Below are 15972 nucleotides of genomic sequence, written 5' to 3' on the forward strand. Positions count from 1 at the left end.
TCCCTTTGCAAAAGTCATGTTTTTCCCTCAGCAGTCTTTGTCCCTCTATGTGCCTAACAATTCTGATTACAATTTCTACCAATTTGCTTCTGACACGTATTAGTCTAACTGGCTGTAATTTCATGGTTTTTAAAAATTATCAGTCTTCTGATAACAGAAGCTGAGTTTAGTGATTGGTTAATATACAGATTAGTAGATCAACAATCACATTTTAGTTCCCTAAGAACTCTCAGATGTATGCCATCAGTATCTGGAGCACTTAAAATTTTCCCCATAGATCTAGGACAGGGGTGTCAAATGTGTGGCCCACGGGCCAAACCGGCTTCAATCAGGCCTGCAGGGCTCTCTTCCCTCTCCCCCCTCCTGTCCTCACCCTGCGAAGCTCCGAGGCTGCCTACATTCACAGCTCCTTCCACCTTCTCTTTGCAGAGGCTAAAGCAGAAGTGAAGCTGCAGAGAAAATGCTGAATGGATTTTCCACTCAGGCCTATGGGCAGAGCAGACTGGAATGGGAAATCCAACCCACATTTTCCTTGCAACTTTGTTTCAATAGAGAAGTTTAACTTTCCAGTGTTCCTATGGCCAGCTGAAGCTTCCTGGAGTTATGTCCTTGCAAATCAAACGTTGATGCTTTGAGTCAGCTTTGTCTCTTAATGGACATGAGAACTAGTGCCTAGTGAGTATTCTAACTTGGGAACCCACAGCCAAAGGGGTATATTACACTGGAGACCGGGGTGGGGAAGCTTGCAATGCCTTTCCATTTCATGTTTTCCCAGACTGAGAGCATTTTATATTTTTAGTTTTCTGCTGTGTGATCTTTGTGCTTTTACTTGATTATTTATCTTTAAAATTGCATTGCAAAATCCCACTATTCCCCTACCTTTCTGTTTTAAACAAAATATTGCAAGAGTTTTCAGCATGTTTGTATTTTAAGTTAAAAATAATATCTTTAATTGTGTTAGCCTCTGACCTGTGTCCTCTATCTGGCATTACATTTTAGGACACACATGGCTCGGCCTCACAAAGTCCCATTTTTGTCAGATCTGGCCCTCCTATCAAGTTTGATACCCCTGGTCTAGAACTTCATCTCTGGTCACCTCAATTTGGCTTAGTTCTTCAGACTCCTTTCTTGAAAATAGTGGCTGTGGCATAGGTACATGTCCCATACTTTCCACAGAGAGCCCAAAAGCAAAACATTGATTGAGGTTCTCAGCCATCTCATTTCCTTTTCCCCATGCCAGCATGAAAGGAAGTACCATTTTGGCCAGAGTCTGCTTCAACTGTATTTAGCAGAGGGATTTTTTCCAACCCCAACCAAACCACAATCCCCAGTAACCTCCTAAATCTGCCTAGTAGCAGGCCAGTTTCTGGATCACCCTTTACTGAAAACAGAAAATGTTGCTGTTCTCCAGGATGGCATCTCTCCTTCATATAGGGACTGTCTTTCCCCATATGAACCCCAGAGAGCGCTGAGGTCAGCTGGGAAGAACTTGCTAACTATCCCCGGGCCGAGAGAGGTAAAGCTTCAGAGTACCCGTGATCGGGCTTTCTCTGTTATGGCTCCACGCCTATGGAACCAGCTTCCGGAGGATCTGCGGGTCCTGCGGGAATTTGAACAGTTCAGCAGGGCCTGCAAGACCACCCTTTTTCGATTGGCCTTCACCGACTAAGGGAAACTGCTAATGAAATCCATACAATAGCACCAGTATATTAATTTTAATGATTTTATTTATTTTAGAGTTTTAGTAGAATTTTAATTAACGTGTTAATTAGTTATGTTTAAATACCTTGTAAACTAATGTATTGATTGTGTTGTTAGCCGCCCTGAGCCTGCTTCGGCAGGGGGGGCGGGATACAAATAAAAATTGATTGATTGATAGCGTTAACTATAAAAGCTGAGAGTGCTAAATTTTCATCAGCTGGTTCCTTTAGCACATCGGGGTGCATTTCATTAGGCCCTGATGAGCTATATGCTGCCCTTTCCCTCGTTTATCTGGTTAAAGTTTCTTTGTATTGTGAGGGAGAGATGGGGGGAAATAAGCTTAAAGAACATTAGAAATAGTGTCTTGGATGTGAATTCTTTGTTGAATGCCAGTCCTGTTGAATCTGTAATCTAATTCTAACTCTTGTTATTGTTTCCAATATCCCAGAATAATGATAATTCACTTTCTAACTTCCTCTGTAATTTCATCCTGACAAGCAACATTTTTATAATATTCTTTAGTGACATCCTCTTCTTTCCATTTGTTTTCCATTTCATTTCACTTTTTAAAAACCAAAATCTCCTTTATGCAACCACACTAGTCTCCTGTGAATCCTTCTTTTTTATTGCAATAGACACAACTTTCCCTCCACAGTGTAGTCCTTCTGGACTTCCCTTTATTTTTGTTTCTCTCTTTTTTTTTTAAACAAAAACAGGTTTTATTGACATTTCCATATATCCATAGACAATAACTAACAACACAATATACATAAGTCATAAAACCTATCCACCACCAAACCAATACCCAACACCACCCTCAACCCAAGGAGCATAGAGGTTAATTTCACAATATACAACTTATTTCCTTGTCAATTCACATTATTTATCCATATATATAAATTGTTCCAAGTCTTTTTGCAATCTTGTAAATTACCTCCTCTTAGTCTTACAGTAAGAGTGTCCATCTCTGCGGCCTCTAACAATTTCTGTACAAATTCATTTCTATCTGGTAATTTTGATACTTTCCAATATTTTGCATAAAGAATTCTCGCGATAGTTATTGCATATAACAATAGTTTTTTTCGTATCTAGGTAGATTATCTTTACACACATTTAGTAAATACATTTCAGGGGTATGCCGAATTTTAATTTTTAGTATTTTCTGTATCCACATGTTAATTTGGGCCCAATATTTTTTAGCTGTTTCACAATGCCACCAAATATGATATAGAGACCCCTTTACTTTCCTACATTTCCAACATCTGTTGGAGTAATCAGGATAGATTTTACTCAACCTTTCCGGCGTTAAATACCATCTATACATCATCTTATATACGTTTTCTTTAAACACAGCAGATTTAGTAAGCCTTAAGTTTTGATTCCATATTTTTTCCCATTGTTCCATTTTGATGCTGTATCCAAAATCTGTCAACCACTTTACCCAGCTTTCCTTAACGACTTTGCCCTGAAATTTAACTTCTAAAAGCCAATTATAAAATTTTGAGATAAGCTTCTGTTTTTCATCAATTATAATATCAAATTTATGAGATGTTTTAATGAAACCTGTTTCTTTATCTCGTTGGAATTTCGATTTAATTTGGTTCTTCAGCCACCAGTCCAGTTTAACGTTGTCGTCCAGATTTAAGTTGAGATCCACATCTAGTAGGCTTCTGTAGCTGTAACTGGTATCCCAACTATATAAATTAGGATGGGTGGAGGCTTCTACTGGAGATAACCAGAGGGGCGTTTTAGAATAAATCACGTTTTTGACTTCTGTCCACACTTTGTATAGCGATTTCCTAACTTCATGTCTATGAAATATGTTTTCTCTGGAGGGAGGGGAGTACCACAAGTAAGAGTGCCAGCCTCTAACTAAACCCATACCTTCCAATACTAGTAATCGTTTGTTTTCCAGTGTGAACCAGTCCGAAAGCCACACTAAACAGCAAGCCTTGTAATATAAGTTCCAATCAGGCAGAGCAAGCCCTCCTCTAGATACGCTGTCTTGTAATACTTTTAATTGAATCTGGTTTTTTTGTTTTGCCATATAAATATGGTAGTCAATTTATTCAGCTGGGAGAAAAAGGATTGGGAAAGGATGATTGGTATTGTCTGGAATAAAAATAGGATTTTAGGCAGAATATTCATTTTAATGGATGCGATTCTCCCCAGTAGTGAGATATGTAAATCTCTCCATTTATTTAAATCTGCTTGGATTTCTGCTAGGATCTTGTCATAGTTATCTCTTTGAAGAGTTTTTAAGTCATTTGAAAAGAGAATGCCTAAATACTTGATTTTTTTTCTCGTAACAGAACCCTGATTTCATTTCCAACAGCTCTATTTCCTCATTAGTCATATTTTGGGCTAGAAACTTCGTTTTCTGTAAGTTGACTTTAAAACCAGAAATTTTTCCATATTCTTCCAATGCTCTCATTAAATGTTCTATTGAGGCCGTTGGGTCTTCTAATATAAGAAGCAAGTCATCGGCATAGGCACGAACTTTATATTTCCCCCCCCTGATGTTAGCACCTCGTATTCCATCATCCTCCCTTATTTTTGTTATTAAAAGTTCTAATGTTAAGATGAAAAGCAAGGGGGACAATGGACATCCTTGTCTGGTTCCCCGTTCAATTATGATCGCTTCGGAGAGATCTCCATTGATGCTAATCTTTGCGCTTTGTTTGAAATAGATAGCTCTCACTAGATTCGTAAAGTTTGGGCCGCATCCGATAGTTTCTAATGTCTTCACAATGAGGTTCCAATTGACTTTGTCAAACGCCTTCTCGGCATCTAGGGCAATACCGGCAGACTGCTTCCCGGGGTGTGACCGATAGTATTCCAAAATATCCATGAAAAATCTTGTGTTCTGCCTTATTGCTCTGCCAGGGACAAACCCTGTTTGGTCTTCCTCGATAACTGTGGGAATAATCTTTTTCAATCTGTTGGACAGGATCGTTGCAAATATCTTATAGTCCGCGTTCAAAAGCGATATTGGCCTGTAATTACGTATTTCTGTAGGGTCTGAGTCTTTTTTATGAATTAGTGATATCGAGGCCTCACTCCACGAGGGAGGAAGGTGGGCTGTTTCCTGGATCTCCTCTATCAGGGACTTATAAGGCATCAACAGAACCTCTTCAAATGTCTTGAAGAGTTCGATGGGTAAACCATCTGGGCCTGGAGCTTTATTATTCTGTTTTTTCAATGCTTCTGTTATCTCGTGCATTGTAATTGCGCCTTCTAGACCATCACGATGCTCTTCAGATATTTGCTTGATCCCAACCTTTCTGATATACTCCTCCTGGGATTGTGATGTTATCTCTTGTCTTTTATAGAGATTCTGATAGTACTTTTGAACAATTGAGTTCATTTGAGATTTTTCTGTGGTTTCTTCTTTTTCTTCATCTTATGGCTTTCCTCTCCCTTTCTTTTCTTAATTTATATGCCAGCCATCTACTCGGTTTGTTGGCGTTTTCAAAATAGTTTTGTTTGGTCCACTTCAATTTCTTCTCCAATTCTTCCATCAATAATACGTTTATTTCATGTTGGATCGCATAGATTTTGACTGCAACTTCTCTGGAGCTTTTATCTTTTTGTTGCTTTTCGAGTTTCTCCAAATCTCTCATTAAATCATTGTATGCTTTCATTCGTTCTTTTTTCCTTTTAGTAGAGTAGCTAATTGCAATCCCTCTAACGTAGGCCTTAAAAGCATCCCAAATTATTTGCATTGAGGTATCTTTTTTCAAGTTGCGCTCAAAAAACAACTTAATATCTTCCTTTGCTTTCTCGATAAATGGTTCTTCTTTTAAAATTTGCAGATTGAGTGTCCAACGAGTTTTGCATATGCAATCTTTCAGAATAATTTGAATTGGATTATGGTCGGCATAGGTTTTAGGATTGATATTAGCTTCGGTGACCGACCACCCCAGGGAAGCCGACAGCCAACACATATCCAGTCGGGACCAACATTTATGTACATGGGAGAAGTATGTGAAGTCCCTTGTTTGTGGATTCTTCATCCTCCAGGCATCGATTAGGTTGAATTCATCAGCCATCTTGAAGAAGGTTTTCAGAAGTTGGGATCAGTTCTTTTTTGCCTTAGCTCTCTCATATTTTGTATCTTTCCCAATGTCAAATACCACGTTGTAGTCACCCACAATGCACAAATTTTGCAGGTTGTAATTTACCAGCTTTCCATGCAATTTGGCAAAAAACTGTTCTTGGTTGTTGTTTGGGGCATATATATTGCCCAAGATTATCTTATTCCCATTTATCTCTGTTTCTATCACTATAACTCTGCCTAGTTCATCTTTGAATAGCAATTTGGATGGTATATGTGCTTTCACATAGATAGCAACGCCTCTTTTTTTTCAGGTCACATGAGTAAAAAAGTTGTCCTAGTTTTTGGTTCTGAAGATATTTTGTGTCTCCCTCTTTTATGTGAGTCTCTTGTAGACAGATTATTTGAGCTCCAGTCTTCTGCAGTTGCAGAAATGTCTTTTTTCTCTTTTTTGGTTCATTTAATCCGTTTATATTGACAGAAAAGATCTGTACTCCCGGTCTAGACATCATCTTGTTGTTGGATTACTATCTGGTATTTTCCTCTGTCCCTTTGGGACTTGCGATCTTGTCTTCATTCTTTCTTTTTTCCTTTCCTGAGAATCTTTTTTCTCCGGACTTCTGTTATCAGGGTCTTCTTCTTGGTCTTCTGCTGAGTCCGATTCCTGGGAGTGCCTTTCTACATGCTTTCCCCAAAACTCTTCCAACTTTTCTATCGATGTTATATTGTACCTACCGGTCTGATAGGTAAAAAAAAAGTCCTTCTGGGACTAGCCACCTGTATTGTATAGAATGCTTCATAAGCCAGTTTGTCAGCTTTTTATATTCAAATCTCCTTTTCCTTATAGACCAGGGGATGTCTCTCAATACCTTGATGTCCTTATCCTCCCAGGTCAGAGGTTTTCTTTTGGCTGCACTCAAGATGTTTTCACATGTCACGGTTCGGGTAAATCTTACTTGAATTTCTCTTGGGATGTTAAGTCTCTTCATGTACGCCGATGCAACTCTCCTTGCCCATTCAATTTCTGCTCTGCCCTGTTGCAATAGTTCTTCTTCTTCTGAGTTCAGTAGATCCACAATCTTATTTTCAACACTTTCTTCCTTTTCCTCAGGGATGTTTTGGAATCTCAGAATGTATGCTGATTTTTCCATTTCAAGTCTCGCCAACCTGTTTTCTAATTCTAAGACACTAGCCTTGTTTTCTCGTGCACTCACAGATGTCAGTTCTTCTTGGTCTTGCAGCTCTCTGACTTTTACGGAAAGTTCATGCACTTGCTGAGTGTTAACTAGCAACTGTTTTTGGAATGCTGTAACTTGTTCGTTGGTTTTCTTGATTTCGCCCAATAGCTCTGTCTTGACCTCTTCCAGGGCTTCCTGGTTCTGTTTAAAGCCGGCTATCATTATATTTTGTAGTTTTTCTATTGCGTCTTGGTTGACCGCTGGAGGAGCTGGCTTACTCCCACCTGGGGGGGGGGTAGCTTGGCCCAATTTTTTAATTTTAGTCTCCATTACTGATTTCTCTCTGCTGCACTTATCTAGGATTAGTTTCTTTACAGCAACTAACAGATATTCTAATGTCCTGCAATCAAAAGCAGTTAGTTTGCCCAAGGTTTAGTGGCTTTGACTCTAGTGCATCAATTTCCTCTACACTCTAAGTTCCATCTGCAGTTTAAATTCACCTAAATTACCCAACAGTTGTTTCACAGTTCATCACAATTCATTCAATCAATTCAATCAATGATCAACTTAGCCTCAAATTATTTAAATTACCAATCAATTTCCCCCTTAGTTCATTACTTGTTACCTTTAGTAGAATCAGTTCCCTCTACAGTCTTGTTTGAACAATATAACCGATTAATCACTTAAGTGTCTAAATACAATTCATTCATTCATACAAGTACAGCACCTTAAATCAGTTAATTAATCAGTCAGACCCACTTAATCAATTATACCCCCACAAAATTAATAAATAAGTAGTTTAGAATATGTAATCAGATAAACTTTCCCCCTTTTGTATTCCCAATCTTAAAATTGCTTATCAAGTGCCCTAATTGACGGTGGTTAGCTATTTTATATGCTTTAATACAGTTACCAGGTGAATTTGTTATTATAGTCCCGTTTTCCTTTCTTTCCCTTTCTTCCTTTCTTCTTTCTTCCTTTCTTCTTTGTTCTTTCTTCAGTCTTCTGTTCTTCTTAAATCTTCCTGCTGTAAGTCCTGTCTCTTATTTCCTGTCTCCGGTGTTTAATCCCGGTGCTTGCCTTTAACACTGTCCTCTACCACTCTTCGGGGAAGAGGTAGCCGCTATATTGTATAGCTAAAAACTGCCTCTTCCCCCTTTGAGCCATCCAAACGCACCAAACAACGTCTGATGAGATTCAAAATCCTGTGCCTCTGTAAACACTTCTTTCGGGACAGTCCTGTCCATTACTCTCACTCTCACAGACCATCTGCTACTTACTTTCTCTGTCCATATAACTTTCTATACTACTTGTTTCCTCGTGTCTGTCGCCATCTTAGTTCTCTACCCCCTGCCAAGAAATCCTTCTCTACTGTCCACGCTTTGCCTCCGCCGTCACTCAACGTATCAAAATTCTGGTTATTGTATCTTCTAGGGTCTCTAATAATCCTTGTTTATGCTTTAGACCCAGCTTCTTTTTATTATTTCCTCCACCGCGCCTTCTTTCGCTCACTGCACTTCAACCTCACAGTTTCTCGCCAATCGGCACTCTGTTTCAACTTCCCCACTCCTCCTCCTATCCACCATTCCACCTCCTCTCTTCTCTCGTTTAGTCTCTCTCCCTGGAAGGTATCAAAGAAAAGTTCAAACCTTTTACTTCTTTCTTTCGCCCGAACGAGCTCCGTTTCTCAGCTACCGCCGCCGTTTATCAGCCACTGCCACCCACGCCGCCTCTTTTTCCCTTCCCGTCTTCCAGATGCTCCGTGGCTCGGCTTTCCGGTTAACTGCTACGCTCGGGAGTCTGTCTCGCAACCGCTTGTCGTCTTCAGATGTCTCCTTTTTTTTTAAATTCCAAATGGACTAGTTCTTATGAGGGTCTGTTGCCCTGTCTGCTCCTAACCGGCGGCCCAGTTGCACGCACCAGCGTTAGAAGGCTCCGGTCAGAGGGAAAGGCTGAGTTCTCGAGGTAAGCCTCCGCTCCCCCCTAGATTCTCTGCCAGCCCCCCAGACTATGAAGCGTCCTCAGATGCTTCTTTAGGAGGTGTACTGCGAAGTACCCTCCCTGGAGCCTACTAAAACGGAGTGTTCACCGGAGCACCGTGAACAAGCTCCGCTTCACAGCGCCATCTTGCCAGAAGAGTGCCTTGCACTTTTTTGATCTTATTTTTGTTTCTCTACACAAAAGAAGAAATAGCTAATGGCTAATTCATAAACCAGACTAATGGCTAATTCATAAACCAGTTCTGTTTTCAAATTTACAAGGAAAAGCAAAAGATTAATGTGGAGAATGAACATCAATGTTTTTGTTCTCTGATGGCTCTAGATTAATTGAACCAGAAGAAAGGGTTTTTTAGTGTTTTTGTGTCAGGCGGTGTGCACATTCTCATTGTACCCCATGACATAGTAGGTATAGAGTAGCAAATTTGGTGATTATAGGGCTATCTTTAGCAAGGTTAGTAAGAAAATTATTGTAAACGCTTAACAATGTAGCTTTATTTAGGTAACTCTGCAGAAGTACCATGACTGGGTTCATGCAATAGTGCTTGAACAACTATGGATTAAGTACATTGCATAAAGCAACTGGATTTTTCAAAGTTAAAAAGACTGTAAGAGCGTAGCAAAAGAAGGAAGTCATTTAAGTCAGAAAATGACTTATGTACAATGATCACAGATCATCTAAAGCCATCTATTAGGGAAAATATATAAAATGCTATTGCAATATGAAACAGAAACAGAACAAGTGAAGGATTGTATGATCAAATGGATGAAAAATTTTGGAGAGAATATTTCTATGAGCCAGTTGTTACCCAAAATGCCTTTTTCAAGTGAATTCAGAGAATTTTAGTCAATTAGGCAAGATGGCAAAATTGGTGCAGGGTCAATAACCTATGTACACTGAAGTCAGCATTTCCCAGGAGCCCTTAAGGCATAAAGCAAATTATATTTATTAAAGGAAACTCAAGCATATAAGAGAAAAATCATACATTCATCACATAGGTTAGAACTAAGAAAAATAGCTAAGAAAAGATAGAGAAAAGATAGAGACATTTGCATTAGCAGGAGTATCATTGGTGGGTAATATGTTACCTGTCCAGATGAGAAGCAGAGATTCAGCAGCAAGAAAGGGAGGGGACCCACAAGATGACCAGCGTCACATGGACAAAGACCCAAACTGAAGAGGAACGGGGGTGGCACTTCCTGCAAGGTAGCTGTCAGGAAAAAGTCACACCTGAATGGCAGGAGGGTCTGCCTTAAATAGCCAATTTTGTGACCTGGGGCAGGGTCTTGTGATGGGATTACCTGACTGGTCACTGGTTCCCAGGAAATTTAACAATAGCACCCAGAGATTGATTAATGTGTCTCTGAGTAGAAACATACACTAGATAAAGAAAACCAGAATGGACAATTTAGGGTCTGATGGTTTGCTGATGGTTTGCTGTAGTGACACCTTTTGGGGAAAAATGGGAAACAAAAGGGACCAGGAGGAGTGGAGATAGGTAGCAGGATTTGGTTGATGATGACTGTAAAATGATGAGATTAGTTCAACTATATTCTATTTACAGATGTGTTGTTTTGATGGGTGGCAGGAAGATTCTTTTGTTCTTTTGTTCACCAGCAATCATCAGTTCCTTTGGCTGGGCAGTGAACATTTGTATGATTAAAGCTGATGCAACGACCCTGGAATGCAGTATGTGATGGAGATGCAGCTTCTTTATGGCTTTTACAGGAAAATAGTGTGTCATTTGAAATCTCCAGGAACATGTTTTCCCCTAAGTGTGCTGCTGATCTTGTCTCCATGAAGACAGGGTTTCAGGCATCTGCAACAGTGGCTGGGCAGCTAAAGGTCTGAAGTCTGGTCTGAAGTCTTTACAGTTTCTGTAGGCAAAATGGCCCACAGCATAATAGCCCAGTGAGCGGTGCATTGTGCATGGTTGGCTCAACACCAAGGCAGTCCAAGAGGGCCAAGTGTCCGAAAGCTAATCTGGCAGGTGTGTCAGTCTCTGTGCAGTCCATTCAAGTCCAAAGTCAAGCATGGGATTTGCTGGAAATCATGGTTCTTTGGCAACACTGCGGGGAAACAAATCAGGTTTACTGAATCCCAAACCCTAAGGGAGAACTGGTATAAAGTGTTCTTTAGATGATACATCACACCCAAAGAAACTGCAAAAGCTAACAAGAGCTGCAATGCCAGATGCTGGAAATACAAGAGTACAGATTCAACATTCTATCATATGTGGTGGTCCTGCAACAAAGCCAAAAAATATTGGATAAAGATCCATTAAGAAATACGAAAGATATTAAAAGTTAAAAATTTGGATTCCTGATGAATCAAAAAAATATATTACCATTTAATGAATAGGGAATTCATAACAAATTATTTAAATACGTGGTGACAGTGGCAAGAGTTTGCATTTAAACAAAAAGTGAAATATGCTCAGAACTGATTTGATTTCAAACAATTTTTATTAGTAACATATGGCAATATATTCAATTTCTTATATCATTAACTACTTTTTTTTAATGCCATATATTACTTTCTACCTCCCCCTCCCCCTTTACTTGACCCCCGCCGGTGTACTAAATTAAAAACATCATTTTAAAAGGTACCCCTAATTAATAAGAACCAAAGTTTATATCTCCCCCCCCCCACACTTATACTTAATCACTATCAAAGATTGTCCAATGTCATTTTATTTTCCATTCTTTTTCTATGTATCTTCTGAACTTCTTCCACTCCATCTTAAATACTTCTAAATCATAGTCTCTTAAAGTTCTTGTTAACTTATCCATTTCACTCCATGTCATAACTTTAACAATCCAATCCCATTTCTCTGGTATTTTTTCTTGCTTCCACAACTGCACATACAATGTCCTAGCAGCTGAGAGCAAGTACCAGATTAATAATAATAATAATAATAATAATAATAATAATAATAATAATAATAATAATAATAATAATAATAATAATAATAATAATAATTTTTTATTTCTATCCCGCCCTCCCCGCCGAGGCAGGCTCAGGGCGGCTCACAACATAAAATACATTATACATCAGTTATACTTATAAAATCATGGTTAAAACAATTACAGATTATTAAAATTAACATTAACAATATGGTGCTATAAACATTAGGTCTTCAGTAGAATTCAGTAACTAAAAGCATTTTCAGCGGCACTTCCTAGCTTGTCATTAGTTGAAGGCTATCTTGAAAAGGTGGGTCTTACAGGCCCTACGGAATTGATCTAAGCATCGTAGGGCCCGCACCTCCTCTGGGAGTTGATTCCACAGCAGTGGAGCTGCGACAGAGAAGGCCCGATCCCGGGTGGCCTTCAATCTGGCCTCCCTTGGCCCAGGGACATTCAGCTGGTTTTTTCCAGCTTACCTCAGCGCTCTCTGGGGCTCATATGGGGAGAGACGGTCCCTCAGGTAGGCAGGTCCTCGGCCATATAGGGCTTTAAAGTTCTGTCTTCTTTTGGAAATTTTTCCATTTGTAATCCTAACAGAAAAGTCTCTGCAACTTTGTTAAATTCATATCCGAAGATCTTAGAAATCTCTTGCTGAATCATCTGCCAAAACATTTTAGCTCATTCACAAGTCCACCACATATGGTAGAAAGAACCTTCATGCTTTTTACATTTCCAACAACTGTCTGGCATCTTGTTATTCATCTTTGCCAATTTTTTAGGAGTTATATACCATCTGTACATCATCTTAAAACAATTTTCTTTGATATTCTGGAATATTGAGAGTTTCATAGAGTTCTTCCACAAATATTCCCAAGTTTCCATCTGTATTTCTTTATTTACATTAATTGCCCATTTAATCATTTGAGATTTTACTACTTCATCTTCTGTAGACCATTGTAAAAGTAATTTATATATTTATGTAATTAATTTATCATTGTCTCCAAGCAGAACTTTTTTCATTTCTGTTTGCTCCTTCCTTATTCCTTCAGTTTTAATATCATTCTCCACCAAGCTGTTTATTTGTTGCATTTGAAACCAATCATATTTATTATTCAACTCTTCAGCAGTTTTCAGTTCTATTTTGCCACTTCGTATTTTTAACAGTTGACTATATGACAACCCCTTTTCTTCCCCTATCTCAGCTGTTATTTTTATTACTTCTGCCAGTACTATCCATAACGATCTTCTCTCATCTCCATGCTTCTTATATTTCATCCATGTACTTAACAAATTATTTCTTATATAATGGTGAGAGGAAAAAAACGTCCATCTTTTTTCCATAATACAAATATGCGTGCCAGCCAAATTTATTTCCATGACCTTCCAACACTAAAAGTTTTCTGTGTAACAGCATTATCCATTCTTTTATCCACACTAAGCAAACTGCTTACTGATATAATCTTAAATTCGGTAGTTGAAATCCACCTCTCTCTTTTGCATCTGTCAAAATTTTCATTTTAATCCTTGGTTTCTTCCTGGCCCACACAAATTCTGAAATTTTTCTTCGCCATTTATCAAATTGTTTACTATCCTTCACAATAGGAATAGTTTGAAACAAATACATTATTCTTGGTATAATATTCATTTTAATTGCAGCTATTCTACCCAACAATGACAAATTAAGCTTGTTCCATTTTAACATGTCGTCATCCATTTTACGCCATAACTTTTCATAATTATTTTTGAACAGATCAATATTCTTCATTGTCATCTCCACCCCCAGATATTTTACCTTGGAGGTGACTTCGCAGCCCGTTAGTTTCTGCAATTCTTGTTGTTTATTTATCTGCATATTTTTACACAGAATTTTTGATTTTTTTCTATTAATATAAAGTCCTGCCAACTCCCCATATTCTTGTATTTTAGCTAACAACAAAGGTGTAACTTGCATGGGGTTTTCTTTTATAAACATTATATCATCAGCAAAAGCTCTGTATTTGTAAGTTAAAAAAAAGATGGCGGCGGCGGTCGAAGCCTAGACGCTGGGGCTCCCGCCGTTCAATAGCTATAAACAGCTAAATAGCTAGCAAATATTAACATTTACAATAACTAAACTGAGTAATAACAACAATAACAACCACTTGAAACAACTGTGGAACAGCAGCGACGAGGAACAACGACGGACCGACCGGGAGTAAAAGAGTAAAAGATAAGCTCACCGACGATTGATGGGCCTGGTGCTGCGGTGGAGGTCAGGTGCGACCACGGATTGCCGTGGAGAGGCTGCTCCAGCAAGGATAGGCTGCTTTGGTGAGGCTTCGGTGAGGCGCTGGGGGCGGGGAGTGAAGTCGGCTGAGAACGCCGCGGACCAGCTGCGAGGGCCGGGGAGTGGCAGAGCTACATGTGGAGAACTTACAGGGGAACAACAGCTGAGCAGCGAGCCACCCCAAGACGGAGACCAGGTGGGCGTTCTCTAACCCCACCTCCTGCCCCCCTCTTTCCATCAACCCGCCTCCCCCCCTCCCACCACCCTCTCCCCTCCTCCTCCTTCGCCTACAAATGCCACTTAATACAGCTGGCCAGCGACCTGGGCAACCCCAACAGAGAAGCCCTGTACGGGGCTCAGGGGAGCTCAGTTTGCACATCGAACGAACAAAAGCGGCGTGGAGGAGGACTGAATTTTTCTGACGGAGCTAAGAGAGATGAGCAATTGATTAATTTGTTAGACCGTAGAAGAGACCTGCCTCCTTCATCTCCCCCAGATTACCAGGCCATAGACACCTTAAGTCATCGAATCACACCCGAGGCTGAGATATTTATAACACCTGTAACACCTGCACTTGCACTTTATCAACAACAGAGACTAACAAAACCACAACTATGGATTATTCTCATGGACAATGTGCAATATTTACCCGATAAAATCTGGACTTACACCCCAACGATTGACTAACGGCTTGACCACTAATAGAAGTTATTACAATTTATTGTTAATTAATTTATTGGAAAATTCAATCAGTCAATTAGTAATTAGATTTTTTTATAATATATATTTTTATATATTATAATGTATTTATTTTATGATCTCTTAGCTTATTAATAAGAATGGGGTGGGAGGGAGTATATTTTTTAATAATGCTGGGAAGGAATAAATCATAGATATTTGGTAACAAATTGACTGAAATAGATTGGGAAGGGTAATTAAATTAATTAATTTAAGACACAGGTAGTGGGTCTAGCGGTTGGAACCGGAGGGGCTGGTGAGGGGGTAAGTTAAAACGATAGGCCGGAAGGAAAACCGGGGAGTGACATCGGAGAATCTATCTAGTGCAGGTGAAAATGTCCGGCCAACGGATTCCAGTGCTCCTGGGGAGGGGAAGATATGACGGTGGGAGTAGACAGAAATATAAAGGAAGGAGACAGAGACAAAATGGGGCTCGGCCACCTTCCAGTCTACTTCCCATCCCAACGGTGGCAGGTAATGGGACCAAGAGGAATTGCTCGCTTCTGTCATTGGTGTTATGCAACGCCAGGTCCATAAACAACAAGACCGCGACCCTGAGAGAATTTTTGCTCCAGCAGGATGTGGACCTGGCTTGTGTGACTGAGACCTGGGTGAGGGACGGGGAGATAGTAGCTCTCTCCCAAATGGCCCCCCCGGGATACTCGGTCTTTCACCAATCACAGATTAGCGGGCGGGGGGGAGGGGTGGCGCTACTCATACGGGAGGGTTACTCCTTTCGGGCCCTCCCGGACCCAAAGATTGATGGTATTGAATGCACCGGTCTAGTGTGGGATGTTGGAGAGGGGTTGGCAGTTTGGTTGGTGTACCGTCCGCCTAACTCAACAGCCAACGCCTTACCATCACTATTGGAGGCAGTGGCGGGCTGGGCTTTGAGGTTCCCGGGGCTTATGGTCCTGGGTGACTTCAACGTCCATGCTGACGACACGGCCTCCACTCAGGCGATGGACCTAGTGTCTTCCATGGCGACACTGGGGCTCTCTCAATTTGTTACAACTCCCACGCATCAGGCCGGGCACACACTAGACCTGATCTTTGCGTCCGGGATTTTGGTGAACGATATCGCTGTAGAAGCGGTACCATGGTCGGATCACCTAGCCCTTAAGG

The sequence above is a fragment of the Heteronotia binoei genome, chromosome 21 (assembly GCF_032191835.1).
Source record: "Heteronotia binoei isolate CCM8104 ecotype False Entrance Well chromosome 21, APGP_CSIRO_Hbin_v1, whole genome shotgun sequence".
Classification (NCBI taxonomy): Eukaryota; Metazoa; Chordata; class Lepidosauria; order Squamata; family Gekkonidae; genus Heteronotia; species Heteronotia binoei.